The sequence below is a fragment of the Microtus ochrogaster genome, linkage group LG4 (genome assembly GCF_000317375.1).
Source record: "Microtus ochrogaster isolate Prairie Vole_2 linkage group LG4, MicOch1.0, whole genome shotgun sequence".
NCBI classification, from domain to species: Eukaryota; Metazoa; Chordata; class Mammalia; order Rodentia; family Cricetidae; genus Microtus; species Microtus ochrogaster.
Window position 1 is genome coordinate 2,028,310 of NC_022030.1, and position 17,584 is coordinate 2,045,893.

The 17,584-nt window shown below is 39.6% G+C and overlaps 1 protein-coding gene across 1 annotated transcript in view; it reads right to left on the reverse strand.

Annotated features, from left to right (window-relative positions):
* The window catches only part of Epb41l2 (erythrocyte membrane protein band 4.1 like 2), a 187,812-nt gene that overhangs the window by 102,591 nt on the left and 67,637 nt on the right, over window positions 1-17,584 (reverse strand). The window lies entirely within an intron of this gene.

Sequence of the window (17,584 nt, forward strand, 5' to 3'; positions counted from 1 at the left end):
AGCCAATGGGTAATGTCACAGCTAGCTTTCTAAACAGTACAGGCATGAAGAGGGTTTTAACAGGAAAACTAAAGTACAATGAACTGCTTTAAGGCAGATTCACATACCACACAAGGGACCCCTTTAAAACACATTATGTATTCAATATAGTAGAATGCTGTTTAGTTTAACAAGAAAGCCCCAATATAAACTTTCACATGGACACAGCCTGAAATTAGGTGGTTCTAAAGGTCAAGAACTTGAACTAAGAATGTGATAAGATTCTTGTTTCAACAGCCCAACCTGACTATGATGTACAAGCTATCTGGGAGATATGCTTCTTTACTAAGGCCAAAGCAATCATGGAGGAGATAAGAACTGAATCTTATGGGAAAGACAGAAGACCTTCTGAATATGGAAAAAGAGAAAACAAATCTCAGAACTTAATGGGGGAGTGGGGAAGGTTACCCATGGAAACATGACAATATTCAGGAAAGGAGGAGCTAGTAAAGGCATATAACTTGATTTGAAATTTGCTGTGGTTGACAGATTTGTAGAAATGTCTAGCTAGCCAATAAAGAAAACAGGCTTTGAAAGACAGTTCCAAAAATTCAGACAAGATATACACTAGAGATGCTATCTGGGAGCTATGGTCACATGGATGGATAGCTATAAGCAAGAATAATAACAATATTAGCTTGGAAACCAGTTTTGTTCACTATTATAGAATGCCACGAAGAACCATTACTACCACCTCACCCAAGGAAAAGACAGGGAAAAGCCATATCAGCCAGAAGAAACATACAGTAAAATGGCAAGATAAAGGACAGTAATATGTCTGTAAGCAGAACTACAAAGGAGGGAAGAGTTAACTACCAGACACACATGATTTCCTATTCCTACGTATTTACAACTCAAAATGCCTACCAACAAGAACACAACTGGACCTATACTGCACAAGAAACATTTTTTCCTTTATCATGTCTTTTTTCACAAACCCATTTAAGAATATTATGGACATTAGTTATGTATAACACAAAGCTGATTTCTAGTATATATTTTCTAATTACATTCTGAGATCTCAATAACTCTCTAGGTAAAGTTAAAGGAAAAACGCCCCACAGTTGTATAAGCCAACCGAAATAAACCGGCTCTTTAATTACTCTGGCTGTGAGAAACAGGGGAACAATCAACTGAAGCTGGGTTTTGGCCAAAATATTCAGAAAAGCAGTGAAACATAAAACTAAATTTGCCACTGTTAGGTTAAACAAATTAATAGCTGTTCATATTTTAATCATGGAAGAGACCACTATATCAGGTGATATGCAGGAGTTCACTATGTCAGGTGGCATGCAATTTCTATTCTACAAAACATCCATGAATTACCTGGTAAATCATAAAACTCCTGGTCTACTCCTAGAAAAGATTCATGCCAGTTTGTGGAAAGGATTACAGAACACATTATGGAGCATATCCTACAACTCACCATAAATACCTCTGCCCCACCCAAACATATTAACATATAATATTTGAAAGTCATTACTTGGCCATATGATCACAAGCTAAAGACAGAAGCTGAAGACAAACTGCTAATAAGGAAATAAATAACGAGCACAGAAGAACCAAGCACAGGGTGAGCCTCACAAACTATATCAGTGACCACTGTATTTACAACCCCGGAGCTGACAGTGTCACTCAGACTGACAGAGACAATAAAAATAATTAATAAATAGTGAATAGTCAACCATAAAGGTAGGCATAGCTCTATGTAAATAACCATATTCCTAAAATAGCTCCAAGAGCTTGAACCTAACACCACCTCCTTTATTTTGTAAGACGGTTTCTTAAACTAATCACTACCATCAAGAGAAGACGACTACAACACATGCATTCGCCATAATTACCACGCTCATAACTCTTAGTATCTCAGACCTGAATAGGCCCTTACTGCACCACCCAGAAACATGGAAACTTAGTACTGTGTGCTGTGGTTCCAAAAATTCAGGGTTCCATTTCTCACTAAAATGGGAAGCCCACAGAGGCTGGGCTCTTACCTTCATTTACAGCAGAAGCACCCAGACTTGTCGTCAAATGGTTGTAAACACTATTCAGTAAGCACTATTTTCTGGGTATTGTTAAATTACCTAGTTTAATATTCTTATTTTATCAGCAAGGGAAAAGATTTAACAAGCTAGATTTGCCTAAGGTAGCAAGCTAAATGGGCAAAGCCAGAACCAAAACTAATGTTTCTCAAACTATAACAATGCTCATTAATCTTTAATTAGAATTGCCCAACTCCATCATTAAAAACTACTAAGTAAAAAATGTTTCTGCTAACCAACAACCAAAAACAAACAAAACAACCACCATGGTGAAAAACCGCCTATCAGATGAGCATATGGTTCTGACACAATTATGCTGGCATTCTACAATTAGGGCTGAGAAAAGTGCTTGTCATTGTGACAGCTTCAGGAGAAAAAAATACGCATCACTGAACAAGCAATCAAGCAGAAAACCACCAAAAGAGGATCAGTAATGTTCAGCAGAATGTGATATTAAAGAAAACCACTCTTTATATCCTTGTGGGTTTTTTTTTATAAAAAAAAAAAAGGAGATAAATGCCAAGCAGCTTAAGCCACCTTCTATCCATTCTACTGTTTAAAACACAGTCTCTTAAGTAAATAATATGCAAAAGAGATAGGCACACAACTCTACACACCCTGGAAGAACTTCAAGTAAAGGGCCTGTGATAAGAGGAGATCCCGGTGTTTCTTTACAACCTTAAGGTCTGGGCTATTGCCCATCTGGTTCACCCAACCCTTAAGCAAGAAACTGGATGGAAACTGCCAGCTGACTGGCTCCCTTCCTGTGTTAAGATCACAAGCAAGCTTGCTCCCCTAGCAGAACATAAAGAGTTACTTAAGGAGTCAAGATTAACAAAAGGGAAAGTATACATTTTAAACTTCAAAACTTGTGGTAAGAGAATAAAAACTTTTTCCTTCAACTCTGAAAAACACAGAAACAAAACTTTTCTACAAATAATCATGAACTTAAAAATATACCGACAATTTGTGGACAATTCTAACTCAGCTGTTTTCTATCTAGATCTAACAAAATTAGAGTTTATTTGCCATGCTTGTGACAGGGTAAGAGGTAAGTAAAAGACCTTGCTGATACCCACAACCAAAGGGAAGGTTCTTTTAATATCCACTATCTTCCATGAAAGCATCAAATGTGAGAAAACAAAATTCAGGAATGAGTTCAGCAGCTACCTAATTCTACTGGGGAATTTGAGTGTGATGCTTCTCAAATACATATAAAATATTTTAGAGGAAATTAGATGGAAGGAAAGGGGAAGGGAGAGATAAAAAGCCTGAAGAGGAAGGAGTAATTAAAAACAAGCAGACAAAATGGATGTATACAGTTCAGTGATAGAGAGAGAGTGGGTGGGGAGGAGGGAGTCTTTGTAGGTTTGTGTGCCTTAAGGATGAGATGGTCTAGAAATGCTATGCTCCCTATTAACTAAATGCAAACACATTTCAAAGAAATAAATGTTAAGTGTATAACAATGTATTCAGTAAAGATAAGCAACTAATTTTTTTAAAAATAATCAGTGCTGCCCACCCTACCAGCCACATACCAGACCATGCTTGTTTATTTTTAAAGGGCAATTTAAAAACTCATGGCATACTATTTCTAATGCTGTAAACTCACATTTGCTTGAAATTAAGCCCACACATGGAAAAGATATGAACCTACAAAGAAGCCCTTTGCTAGTTCCAGGATAGGCAAGATCACATTTCATTCAGAGAATATATTTCTTTTGATTTTTCTCTTTTTAAACAAAATCCTCTTTTTGTTCAGTTTTTCTCCCCTTACTCATACATGCTCAGAGTCACTTCCAGGATAGGTCCAATGTAGGTTCTGTTGGTCTAGAACAATCCTGAAGTTTCCCTTTCTTTGTTAAAGAAGACATTCATCAGTTGATGAGTTTCCAGCAAAAGATTTTTCCCTCTACAAGGTTACTTGGCTTTCCTGCCTCTAGATACTACAGAAATGTTATAATCATCTTGAATCCACCGAAGAAGGAAGTCTAAAGACTACTTGGCACAGGATGCAGAACATGGACACAGTTATAGGGAAGAGGACCATCCCCATCAGGCCAGACCCAGTCGGGCCCCATTTTCTGTAATATAAATAACATGCTCTCTTAGGGCTCAAATGATTGCCAAGGGCATTCAAACAGCTTCTGAAGTCTAAAGAAAACAAAGAAATGAAGACTTAATAAACAGAAAAGAGCCAGTTTGGGCGATGGAAACAGGAAGACTGGGAAGGTGTTCGAGGGCATCTTTGGCTCACCGTGAGCTCAAGGCAAGCCTGGACTACATAAGAACGTCTCTAAAATACAATAAGGAAAAGAAAAAAGAAACAGAACACATATAGACTTCATCATCATCATCATCCGGTAAGTTTTATGACTAAAAGCCATGGTGGTAAAATGCTAGGAGTTTTTCTGTGTTTGATTAATTTTAGCATAATAGTAGTGAAATATAGCATTCATTGTTGAACAACTCTAAATATAAATAAAAAATTGTTTTATAGTTCCTTTACATGTTGCAGGGGGAAATATGAATAAAGGCATAATCTTTTGTTACTTAGCTGAAATGAAATCATTTGAATAATAAGCCCAATAATACAACTGACTCAACATCAAAAATACAAATTGGCCAGGCTAATTTAAATCAGCCTAACATAACAGGAAGAAAAGGTGGCATGGCTAAATGATGCTCACAAAACTGAAATGAAAAAGAAGGTCACTTGCATTCCTGGATAAAGAAATGCACCCAAAGGCCAGACAGGTGTGTGTCTAAGATCTCAGGAGTCAGGGAGTCAAGGCAAGAAGCCAGTTAAACTTACATCTGGGTTAAAGAATAAAACCACTGGGCTGGAGAGATGATCAGCAGTTAAGAGCATTGCCTGCTCTTCCAAAGGTCCTGAGTTCAATTCCCAGCAACCACATGGTGGCTCACAACCATCTGTAATGAGGTCTGGTGCCCTCTTCTGGCCTGCAGACATATACTCAGACAGAATACTTATAAGTAAATAAATATAAAAAAAGAATAAAACTATTCAAAAAGAAAAGGGATATACATACAACTACAACTTTAGAATGGAGAAACTCCATCTTAATCACATGATCACTAATCAAGGCTATTGATACAGAAGCACTTGCATACAGCTATTACTGAAGAGTATCTGGTACAGACACCATAGAAGTCAGTTTGTCAATAGCTACATCATGGGACCAAATACGGTGGCATGCGCTTTTGACCCCGGCACTTGAGACATAGATGCAATCATGTCTTTGTGAGTTTCAGACCAGCCTGGTCTACAAAGTGAGTTCTAAGGCAGCCAGAACTACACAGTGAGATACTATTTTAAAAACAGAAAGCTGTCATAATCCCAAATACATATTTTAAACTAACAGTCTCACTTCTAGTAAAAAATCCTGCTGACATATATGCACATGTATGAAATAATTACATGCAAGATTATTCAACTAGTGAGGAAAAAACACATACAGTTATGAAAACTGTTAATAAAAAACAAACCCACATGTTACATATTATATGCTAACTAATAGGTTGAAAGCATGGTTTTTGGAAGAAATAAAAGTTTATGTGCAAATATGTAGCACTTGTAAACCAGGGGAAAACTAGGGTAATGGGAACAGCAGCGCCATATTGTCCTGTCACACAGCTCCAGCCACAATGAGCAGTATGAGCTCAGAAACCTCCCAGGGTACTTACTCCAATTCAGAAGCATCAAACTGATTTCCTAGAGAATTAAGTTTAATACTACATATGCTCAAAGTAACTGAGTTTTGCTAATCTATCTCAGATATTCCACAAAGCAACCTCATGCCACATAGACTGCTTACCTAGTCTAAGCTTAAAACTTCATGTTTAGGATAGCAGTATCTTTAAAGAAGTATTTCCATGGGCCTTCAAGAATGTTCAGTTGGTAAAAGACCCTGCCCCAAGCCTGCAATATGAGTTTGGTCCTAGGACTCACATGCTCAGAGAGAGAAATAACTCTAACCTCCACTCATGCACCCTGGCACTGTGTGTGTGTGTGTGTGTGTGTGTGTGTACAAGCACGTGTGACACACACACTTAAATAAATGCAATAAAAAATAAAAAGGTCTTTTGAGTTGTGTATTTAAAAGGAGAGAAAGCTGAGAAGGCTGGAGCTCCTGAGAAAGCCTTGCATGGTCCTTTTCCACCGTCCCAACCTCAGTGCAGAGCTGAAACAACATCCTGTACTCTGGTAAAGTGCAGGGAAGCCACAGAAGATTGCTGCTATTATCTGCTGAAGAAAGGAAAATGTAGTCCTTAACAGTTCTCTCAAAGGTGAGAACATTTTTAAAGGGAAGATAAAATGGAAAGGAAGGTACGTGTGGAAGATGGCCACATATAAACACTCCCAATAGCTTTCAGCAGCTTCCTCTTCGTTTACAGGGAAGAAGCAACAAACTGGCATGATATGTCATGTGCTTCCTGTCCACACCTCCTCCCTGGCCCACATCTGCTATGATGCTACCATAAAGAGGGACATTTTTCTTAGATGAGTAAAACTTCATGTTCCCAGTGCAACGTCATACATCCGGTGGCTTCTCAATAATACTTTTATGTTGTTCCTGGTATCTAGGGAGCATTTATTAGATCATCGCCATATAACGCTCCGTCAAAAAGAAAAATATACCAACTGTTTCTCAGAGTGACACCAAAAGCAGGCTCAAGCAGAACAGAGAAAAACCATCATCTCTCTTGATCCTAACAGATAACATGAAATTTATTTTTTCTGAGCTCATACATAGGAGGCTCACCCAACCCTAACAGGCATACCTACTTGTAATGAGTGGTAACCAACAACCAGTTACCTATTTCTGTGTAAATAAACTCTTAAGTCCTGTGGCTACAAAATAACAACAGTATTTCCAGAGGCTCTTCCCAAATAAGCCAAAGACAAATCCACCAAGGTTAACTGCATGGGATAAACACATAGGCTGCAGACGCTGCATTTTAATGGGTCATAAGACAAAAGCTTGTCAAAGTCAATCAATGTCCCAGACTGTGACAAGTCCACCAAGCTGGGGCCTGCTTTCAAATCCTCTTCTCTGTAAGCTCGGGAATGCTGCAGCATAAACACACATGCACTCTGCCCCCGAATACCCTCATTGTACAGGGTAGTCCCGCTAGTGTTAACCAGAGTCATAGAAATCATCGCAGTCACTGTTATTTTCTTAACGAGCAATAAAACCAGCTTTGCTTTTTCTCCTTCATTTTTAAAGAAAGACTACTAGATGAGTAAACTGTATAAAGAAAATCCATGAGAAGTTTTTAATTCCATATGAATGTTAGAATCTAAGCAACAGAATAAATTTTCACACTTCCTCAGTATGACAAGATTAAATATTTAGAAATGAAAGATAGAGCACATTATGAAAACAGCATACAGCTCTTGACAACTGCATACATAGGGCTCTGTAGATGCTAAAACAGCTGGAATTCACATCTCTCAGAGCTACAGAACAACTTCCTTTTAATCAGATACATTAGTGTGAAAACAAATTCTATAAAATCACTACATTGAGATTTTCACCTTTTAATGTGATAAAAATATACAACATTGGTTTCACAGTGCATTAGCAAATAATTTAGTTTCAGGGGCTGGAGAGATGGCTCAGTGGTTAAGAGCACTGGCTGCTGCTCTTCCAAAGGACCTAAGTTCAATTCTCAGCAACCATATGGCAGCTCATAACTGCATGTAACTCCAGTTTCAGGGGATCTGACATCTTCACACAGACATACACAAATACAAACGCACATGAAATAAAAATGAATAAATTATTTTTTTTAAATTTACTTTAATATGGTTTCTCACACTGGAGGTGTGAAAGTCAACGGTAAGGCAGTGAGACGAGTGTATAAAATAAACCAGCTCCATTGTTCTTAGAGGCCATATCTGAAAAGGCTATTTGCACTAAAGATAACCCACACAAATTCAACATTTGCCTAAAAAATGCAAATAACTAGTCTGAAGCAAAATTTTTGCCACTAAAATACATACACACACGCCATGTAGTAGTCCCACAAGTAAATACACATATTCACACATTTTTTTAATAGGGCTTACAGCAAATACAGCACAACATTCCTTACCCAAAGAGTATATACACCAGAGTCCATCTACTCGGTACACTAGCAAATTCTACATTTTCAGCCCCCCTTGACTCTCAATCGCATTCTAAACAACAAACTTCTTTCACAAGCAGAAACAAGCAAGCATGTACCATAAAACCCAACAGCTCCGACAGAACTCTCCCCTGGATGTACATACGCAGACAACATCTAGGCACATTCAGCCAGCTGTCTCCTGTTTCCTGTCATGGGGAGACTGTGGGAAGCCGATAGAAATCCAGCTCCAAAAGCTTAATGAGCAAACCAGGCCCCACCCAAGCTGGACCCTGCTGGAGAAGGACATGCTCAGTAGAAAAGTCCAGCTTGCTTCCAAGTCACTTCATTCCTCAGCTAGAAAATCCATGTGAGCCAAAAAAAAGAGCTTCCTGCTGCCTATTCTATGCAGCAACTACATAAAGGCTGTTTTGGTGACAAGGCTCCAATTCTGCAATTTCAATTTTGATGATTCAACCATTATTAAGAATTCCTTTTTCACTTAGTTGGGTGTGTGTGTGTGTGTGTGTGTGTGTGTGTGTGTGTGTGTGTGTGTGTGTGTGTGTGTTCTCTGACAAGTCAGAAAACATTTTCTGGAAGTCAGTTCTCTTCATTCACTATGTGGTTCTGGAGACCAAACTTGGCTGATCAGGCTTGGCAACAGGCATCTTTACCCACCATCTAGACCCTACCAGTTCTTACAGTAATAATTTTTGTTCCCCTCAAGAGCCAAAGACTATAACAGCAGGCATGAGAAGCTCTCTTTTGAGCCGAATTAGGGTTGTCCAAGAAATTCCCAAAATATTATAGGTTACTGTCTTTGGTTGGCCCCCAAAAGTGAAAAGTAAATCTATATTAATAAAGACACCATGCACTTGAGATGCACATTCCAGAGAACTTAAGACTGGATATAGGAAGGTCTCAAAGGGTTGGAAAGAATGTTTTCCAGGGCTGGAGAGATGGCTCAGTGGTTAAGAGCATCGCCTGCTCTTCCAAAGGTCCTGAGTTCAATTCCCAGCAACCACATGGTGGCTCACAACCATCTATAATGATGTCTGGTGCCCTCTTCTGGCCTCCAGGCATACATGCAGACAAAATATTGTATACACAATAAATAAACTTAAAAAAAAAAAAAAGAATGTTTTCCAACCATAAGAGAAATACTTTAGGTATTTCAATAAACATAATGTCACCTGTACCAAATGGTCAGGAAAGGATGAGGTTTTCCTCCATGAAGACTTACTGAAGGTAAGTTTCTGTAATAGGTCCAAAAAGGATCCTCTGTCAAATTATGCAAATACGAAACTTTAAAACTCTATAATAATGAAAGCAGGCTATTCTCATAGAGTTCTCACCGCACCACAGAAGAGCGATTTGGTGAGATTTTCAATAGAACCCATTTTACTTACTCAATGTATCATCCTTTATTCATATTAAGTTTGTGCCATTTTAAATTATAACCCTATTTTAAACATTCTTTACATTTATTTACTTTGTAAATTAGACACATGCACAAGTGTGGACACCGTGGGAAATGTGTGAAGGCCAGAGGACAACTTATAGAAATCAGTGTGCTCTCTCTACAAAATGAGTTCCTCATGCTGAACTCAGGTCTTCAGACTTGCCAAAATGCACCTGCGCCACTGAGCAGCTCAAAGGCCCTTTTCTGAAACCATCTATGGAGCCACTGAACTATAGCAGCAATGCCAGTGAACTACACTTTAGCAGACAGGTATCCAAGCTCTAGCTCAGACACCTCCTACCATGCCTATGTGTATTGTTTTTCTTGACCCATATCCTATATGTACAGCAAGAAATGTGCTCCCCTAAAATTCTGTGCTTTGTATGTGGAGGTGGACGGTTTAGGAGATGAAAAATTTATAATAAGGCTGGTAAGGGGAGGTTCTGATGATAAAAATGAATGCCCCTGTTCGAAACAAATACCAAACAGCTTACATCACAACTACCTAACTAAATCCAAGAAAAGGCCTTACTGGAAATGATACTGGCAACTCCAATTTGGACTTCTAACCCCCAGAACTGTGTGAAAACAAATTTCTGTTGTTTCAGCAACCCAGTCTGCGGTTTTATTATGGCAGCCTGACTCCTCATAGCCACCACTCAGCTCTTGCTGGCTTCAAAACTAAAGACCCTACATATCAGACGCATGAATCTCGTTGTCTGAAGGGACTGAGAGACCTGAGTAGTACAACAACTTTTGTGGTATTAAATGTTAAATACATTCCTTCACTCATACATGTAGTAAGGCTGTAGGGCTAACATTTACACTTCAGTCTGCTTCAAAACAGTCAATTTTCTATCTCTGTTATCTCTATTTTACCACTTACTCTTACTTACTTACTTACTCTCCAGATTAGTAAACGAAACTAAGAAGTGAAATAATTTTGGAACCTTACCCAATAGGTTATCAGCAGAGAAGTCTACAAATATGTCCAGCTGCATTATTCCTTGTTTTTGAAAAGATTTTGAACAATTCAAAGAACATAAGCTGAAACACAGCTTGTATTTTGTTAACAGGGACTTGTATGTTACATGCATCTTAGGAAAAATATTTTTAAACTTTATTTTTATGTTATATCATCATTATCATAAAACAAAAATAGGAAAGTTTATTGTTAAAATGTAGTCTGTATAGTCAAAAAAGTTAGAGTGGAAAAAACTTTCATTTATTAATGTACGAGAGTTTGGGCAGATTTTAATCTTAAACCCAGAGTAACATGACTTTTTTGTCTCTGACCACAAAAAGAAAAAAAGAAAAAAAAAGGAGGGGAGGGGAGGGGAAAGGAGGGGAAGGAAGAGGAGAGGGAGGGGGAGAGAGGGAAGTAAAAGGAAAGATAGATGACGTAGATGTAGAGAAAAGTACTGTGGTACTGCGGTCCTGAGGGTCCAGCAGAATGCTGTGAATCTGAGACCAGCCAGAGCATGTAGCAAGACTGTCTCGAAAAAAAAGACAGCAGGTGACTCAATATCCTGACAGTGGCAGTCAGCTGATGGCTCCAAACCATGAAGAACACAAACTCTGGGCAAAACCAGTTCTCAGTGCCACAAAAGAGACAGAGGGGCAGCCAAGTTCTTTAGCTGTCACATCTCTACTTTGTCAGCCTTCCTCCAAGAAGTGATCATCACCTGCCAAACCAGGAGGAATTCGGACAACACAATTTTCTAACAGAGCCCTAAAACCACATGGAAAGTTCTCAGAAATAAGCCTCTTTCTCTCTCTTTTTTAATACAATTGACCACACTGGGAACCAACATCCCCATCCACCAATCATCATACAAGACTATACACGCATCACCACCTCTGTGGAGAACTCTTTCCTAACTCTTCAAATAGATGTTCATTTTCTAAAACCCTGCATGTCTTACAATAATGCTATTGGTACATCCACCCGGGATAAACAGAAGGCAGACACAAGGAAGGAAGAGGACCAGGGCTCCACAAGTACCTGGGCTCCAAGTACAAGTTGTCTTTGGACCACACACCATCATTTCATTTCTTTCAGGCTCTAAATGCAGAATAATCTGCAGATGAGTCATCTGCAAAATTTCTTCCTTAACCAGACGCCTTGGTAATATCATACTCACATGTTCAACTATGTTTCTTAAAATGCAGCACTTCACAGATCTGTAGGACCCTAGAATATGACTTAAATCATTTCTAAAAGGTGTGATAGTTTGGATAATTGGCCCACATAATCTCATATGGAGTGGCACTATTAGGAGATGGGATCTTCTTGGAGGAAGTGTGTCTCTATGAAGGCAGGTTTTGAGAACTCCTATGCTCAAGCTATGCCCACTGCGATCAGACTCCTGCTGCTGCCTGCAGATGAGATGGAGAACTCTCAGCTCCACTTCCAGTACCATGTCTGCCTGCATGCGGCCATGCGCCACCAACGATGATAATGAACTAAATCTCTGAAGCTCTAAGTTGCCCGATTTATTAAATATTTCCTTTATAAGAGCTGCCATGCTGATGGAGTCACTTTACAGCAATAGACACAAAAGATATGGGGACAAAGAAGGACCAAGTGTAGAAAAAGTGCAGGGAAAGAAGAAATCAATAAAGGGGCTGAGGAAGAAAGCTTTCTGAACCTGCATAGGGAGTTACAATCAGTTCTCAAGCACTAACACACACACACACACACACACACACACACACACACACGAACAAAATAAAATGATGGTGGTTCAGAAAGTATTCTGACAAAACTATTAACACATACTATTTTAAAAATCAACTGTAGCCGGGTGGTAGCTTTAAGCCCAGCACTGAGGAGACAGAGTACAGTAGAGAGGACAGAGACACATAAACAAGTCATTAGGCCACAAGTGATAACAGATGCAAGAGAGGCACAGGAAAGATGCAGCAGAAGTAGCCAACTCCCTTGGGAAGTCAAGAAAGGAGTTACAAGCTTACAATGTCAAGACAAAGCTCACTCTTCACACATTCTGCAGCAAACGGGTACTACTGTTGGGCAGTAACAATGTCCATGCTGAACTATGGGTGAACAAACAAAATAAAATTAAACTACCTATCACTAAGACTACCACAAAGGACCACTGTATAACACAGTGTGATGCAGCAAAATGGGAGTTCTAGAGAATCAAAGTGAAAGCAACAAATGGTCTCAGTGTTCATGGACCTCACCATGGCCTTTAATAGACAGGGAATCTGAACTCCTCCCACTAGTGTAATTGTCTGGATTACACAGCCAATCAACAGCAGATCTAACCACGCTAGGTATTAGATCCTGATTCATACTCCCAGTTCCCAGCCCTACAGCATGCCATGCCAGGCTGAAGAAGGAAAAGGGAGACACAATTAAGGAAAGAGAATGGAAATGAGTCTTTTCACTGTCACATAATGCCAAAAACAAAAGCAGATCCCAACTCTGATATAAGAATTACAAATCTAAAGCACTTTCCATCCTGCCCCAACTGCTGTACATAAGCATCCCACTGCTAAAACATTCTCTACTCAGGCTGAAGAGATGGCTGAGTGGTTAAGAGCACTTACCACTCTTGCAGAGGACTGGGGTTCCATTCCCAGGGCCTCCAAGGCAGCTCACAGTTGTTAACTCCGGTTCCAGCAGACCCAGCAGCCTTTCTGGTGCACTGACATACATGCAGGCAAAACACTCAGCATAAATATATTTTTTAATTATCTACTCTTTCAACCTGAAAGAACATTAAGCTTATACTCAAACAATTTAATATTCTCATGCTGTCATTTACCTAAGTCTATAAAATGAAAGTGTCAGCTGTAGTGTAATGTTTTACTCCTTTGGCTTTTGGAGGACCCACCACCCAGCTCCCAAATAAATCACACACAGAGGCTTAGTCTTAAGTTATGAATGCCTGGTCTTAGTTTGCCTTGTTTCTTGCCTGCTGTTCTTAAATTATCCCATCTACCATTTTCCTTCTCTTACTTCTGTGTATCTTACTTTCACTCTTACTCCGTGGCTGGTTGGGTGGACTCCTGATGTCCTCCTCCCTTGTTCTCTCACTGATCCTTCTTCCTCGGTTCTCCTATTTATAGGCTCTGTCTGCCAGCCCCGCCTATCCTTGCTCCTACCTTGCTATTGGCCGTTCAGTTCTTTATTAGGACTGTCAGGTAGAGAATCACAGGCAGAGAATCACAGCCTCACAGAATTAAACAAATGCAGTATAAATAAAAGCAATACGCCTTAAAATAGCATTCCCCCAACAATCAGCCACTAAAACCTCTAACAGGATTGGGGATGGGATCAAAAGAAAATTATAATGATAGCTGCCAATAAAGTATAAACACTAAAGGAATGCAGAATACTACTAAACAAGAGATTTGAATGATCAGAATCTCCAGCTAGCCTTTGTTTCCTCTAAAACGTTTGAATGCATCCTACATTAACTTCATTTTTAAAGAAAAACTATTAAAATACAATAATATCCCTACCAATCTGATTTACCTACTCTTTTCTGAATATGCAAAATGAAAACTATTTCTCCAACCTAACACACCTCTTGAAATCTCTCTTCAATCTTTTCTCAAGCAGCAATTAAAATAGCCACCACTAGGAGCTAGAGAGAAGACTGAGTCAGTAAAGAATCTGCCTTGCAAGCTGGAGGACCCGAGTTTGGACCCACAGTTGTGTAGTGCATCTTTAAGCCTAGCAACGTGGGGAAGCGCCAAAAGGAAGATGGGCAGCTCCTTGGAACTCACTGACAAACCTGCCTACCCAATCAATCCAGGTTCAGAGACAGTCCCTTTCCTAAAAAATAAGGTAGAGAGCAACAGAGAAAGACACTCAATGTCAACCTCTAGCCTCAACAGGCAAATACATGCACAGAAACCCATATGCACATGTTCAAACATTCACACAAAGCACATAAAATATTCCTTACAAATAAAAAACAAAAATAAATAATAGAGAGGTCATATAGTTCAATGGCTGACAGTGCTCCTAAGACTAAATTCAATGCCTGGGACTCACTTGGGGGAGAGGCGAGAGAATCAGCTCGGAAAAGTTGTTTTCTGAACTTCAAACTCATGTGTTCCCCCCACCACACACACACACACAAAGTAAACAAGTTATAAAATAAAGAGCAAGTTATTCTTTTAAATTAGGATTTGATTTGGGAACGAGGTTGCAAGGGCAGGGGCAGATGCAAGGAGACAAGGATGTGAGTGGGATTGGAATGCATGATAAGAAATCAACAAAAAATCAATAAAAGTTTTTATTTTAAAAAAACTGAGCACTGATTGCTTCTATTGAGGAAATATGAGGGTGCCTGTGTAAGGAGGCAGCTAGTTAGTTCCCGGCCGCTTAGCCCAGAAATAATCACAGAAACCGGTATTAATTAAATCGTTGCTTGGCCTATTAACTCTAGCTTCTTATTGGCTAACTCTTACATATTAATTTAACCCATTTCTATTAATCTGTGTATCGTCATGAGGCTGTGGCTTCCTAGCTAAAATTCTGGCATCTATCTCCGGTGAGGCTCCATGGCTTCTTCCTGACTCCGCCTTCTTTCTCCCAGCATTCAGTTTAGTTTTCTCTGCCTACCTAAGTTCTGCCCTATCAACACACCAAGGCAGTTTCTTCATTCACCAATGGTATTCACAGCATACAGAGGGGAATCCCACATCAGGGGCCAACATAATGGGCAGTGCCCTGCCTTCCTTCAGTTCAGCACAGCCTATGGTACAAGCCCATGAGGGGCTCAGTCTGCCTCCCAGCACTTCTGTTGACCTTTGCTCCTGAAACCTCGCCTACCCCAATCACCACTTACTAGAAAACATCCTAACTGGGCACTGCAGTTCTACTCATGTGTTTCTGTCACTTCAGCACTCAGCCATAAATTGAGAAAGACAATGCTAACCACAAGTCCTAACACACTCAACCCAAATGCCTTTCTTTCTGTCCAACACACAACTATGCACTGTCACACCTGCACATAGTTCATTACTTTTGCCTATGAGATCTTGATTTTAGTTTTGTATATTGAGGCTCAAATCAGTTCATTCCAGGAGGAATTACTCTGCATAATTCTCTGCTGAAGGCTTCTAAGGCTATAGACCTTTATGAAAATGGCTGCCAGCAGTGTGAGCAGAGGGTGCTTGAAAATGTACTGCATTAAGGAAAGAATAAGACCTATAACGGAGGCAGAAACAATCTAACAATAAGTGACTTATGAGGGAAGAATGATTCCCAGAGTGACCTTGAAGGATAAGAAGGAGCTTCGTGGCCAGATAAGTGGGTGTAAGTACATTCCAGACTGTGGGAACAGTAGGGAAGGGCACAGGACCATTAAAGATAAATGTGCTGTAGAGAATGGTGAGTACCTCATCTGCCTGGAACACAGGGTGGGAGCAGAGATGGGGAAAAGGAAGCAACAGCCAAAAAATGCAATGATCAGTATTGAACTCAGATGTTTTCACTCAATCCTGTAGGCAATGGAAAATAATATTAAGTCTGTGTTTCTGGAAGACTACTTTGGCAGTCATTTGAGAACCAGTGATACAATGAGAGGAAACTGGATGAAATGATTCTCCAATGATCCAAGAGAATAAGACAGGCGCAACAAAAGTACAACAGCAAGGAACCTGAAAGCCATGGCATGAGAGATGACAGGAGGGGATCACCCAGCTGGGAGAGTGTCCAAACATGCACTGGGACCCACAAGGCTTAACGAGTGCTAGGAGACTGTGGTGAGGCAGAGAGAGGTAAGCCGGCCATGCACCCTCTGAAGGCTAGCAAAAAAGAAAAGTAGGAAAAGAGGAACTACAGAATACTTCATTACTGGGGGAACTTTAAAGTACATGAAGAAAAGGAAAACTTTTAAGTCTTAGAAATGGGAAACTATGTCTTCTAATCAATGTCTTCTAACCAATCACAATTCTCTCACAATGTATGCAAATAAGCAGGAGGCTCAAAACCTCTTAAGTTAAACAATTTCCAATGAGAACACATTGTTTTTGTTCTGCTTTTGAAATTTTTAATGTTTGGAATTTCCTGTGTAATCTTCCATCTTCTGATATACAAGCTTGACCTGTGAATCAGTACTTACTAAGCTACAAAGAAGAACAAAGCAAATGACCGTCCATGGCCTTTTTATCTGCGTAAAGACAGAGAACTGGAACTGAAACTGTGAAGTCTGAGGAAGGAGGATTTGTTTTCATCCTAGTGTGTGCCAAAGGGCTATTTTTTTTCACAAGACAGAAAAACTTCAAGTGTAATTCCTATTCTGAAACTGTGAGGCCTGTGTCTAATAAAAGGTCAGTTCAAAAGACAAACCAATGAAGACCACCAGTACCACCAGCACCCCATAAGAACCCGAGAGGTTATAAAACAACACTCCTTTTATAGAGCTGCAGCCTGTTCGGGGTGGGCTTTAGGACACTCTGACAGTGCACACAAATACTATCTCTGGAACAGAACCAAACAGCACAGCTGCAAGACATCTTCCACGACCGTAGTAACCGACTCAATCGCAGCTCTGCCTTTTAGGAGAGAGTCTATAAAACCAAGAAGCAGAGCTATTTTCCCCTATAAACTGTTTAGTGGAGCTGTGCTCGCCTGATCCAAACTTTAGGGAAAAAAAGAAACACACACTCTACATTTATTTTAACTTATAATGAAAAATGTGAAAACTTGAAGAAAATCCCCATCTGAACAAAAACTCAGCTTAAATATGCTGGGAATTACAGCCCACCACCACCACCATCATGACAAACAGGAAATTTGAATTTATAGTGGCAAAACTTTTACAAACTTCTAAGTAGTAATAATAATAACTAGATAATTTGTACTCATATTAAGAATATTTACTTTGAACTCATATTTATGATTGATATGTGGCAATTT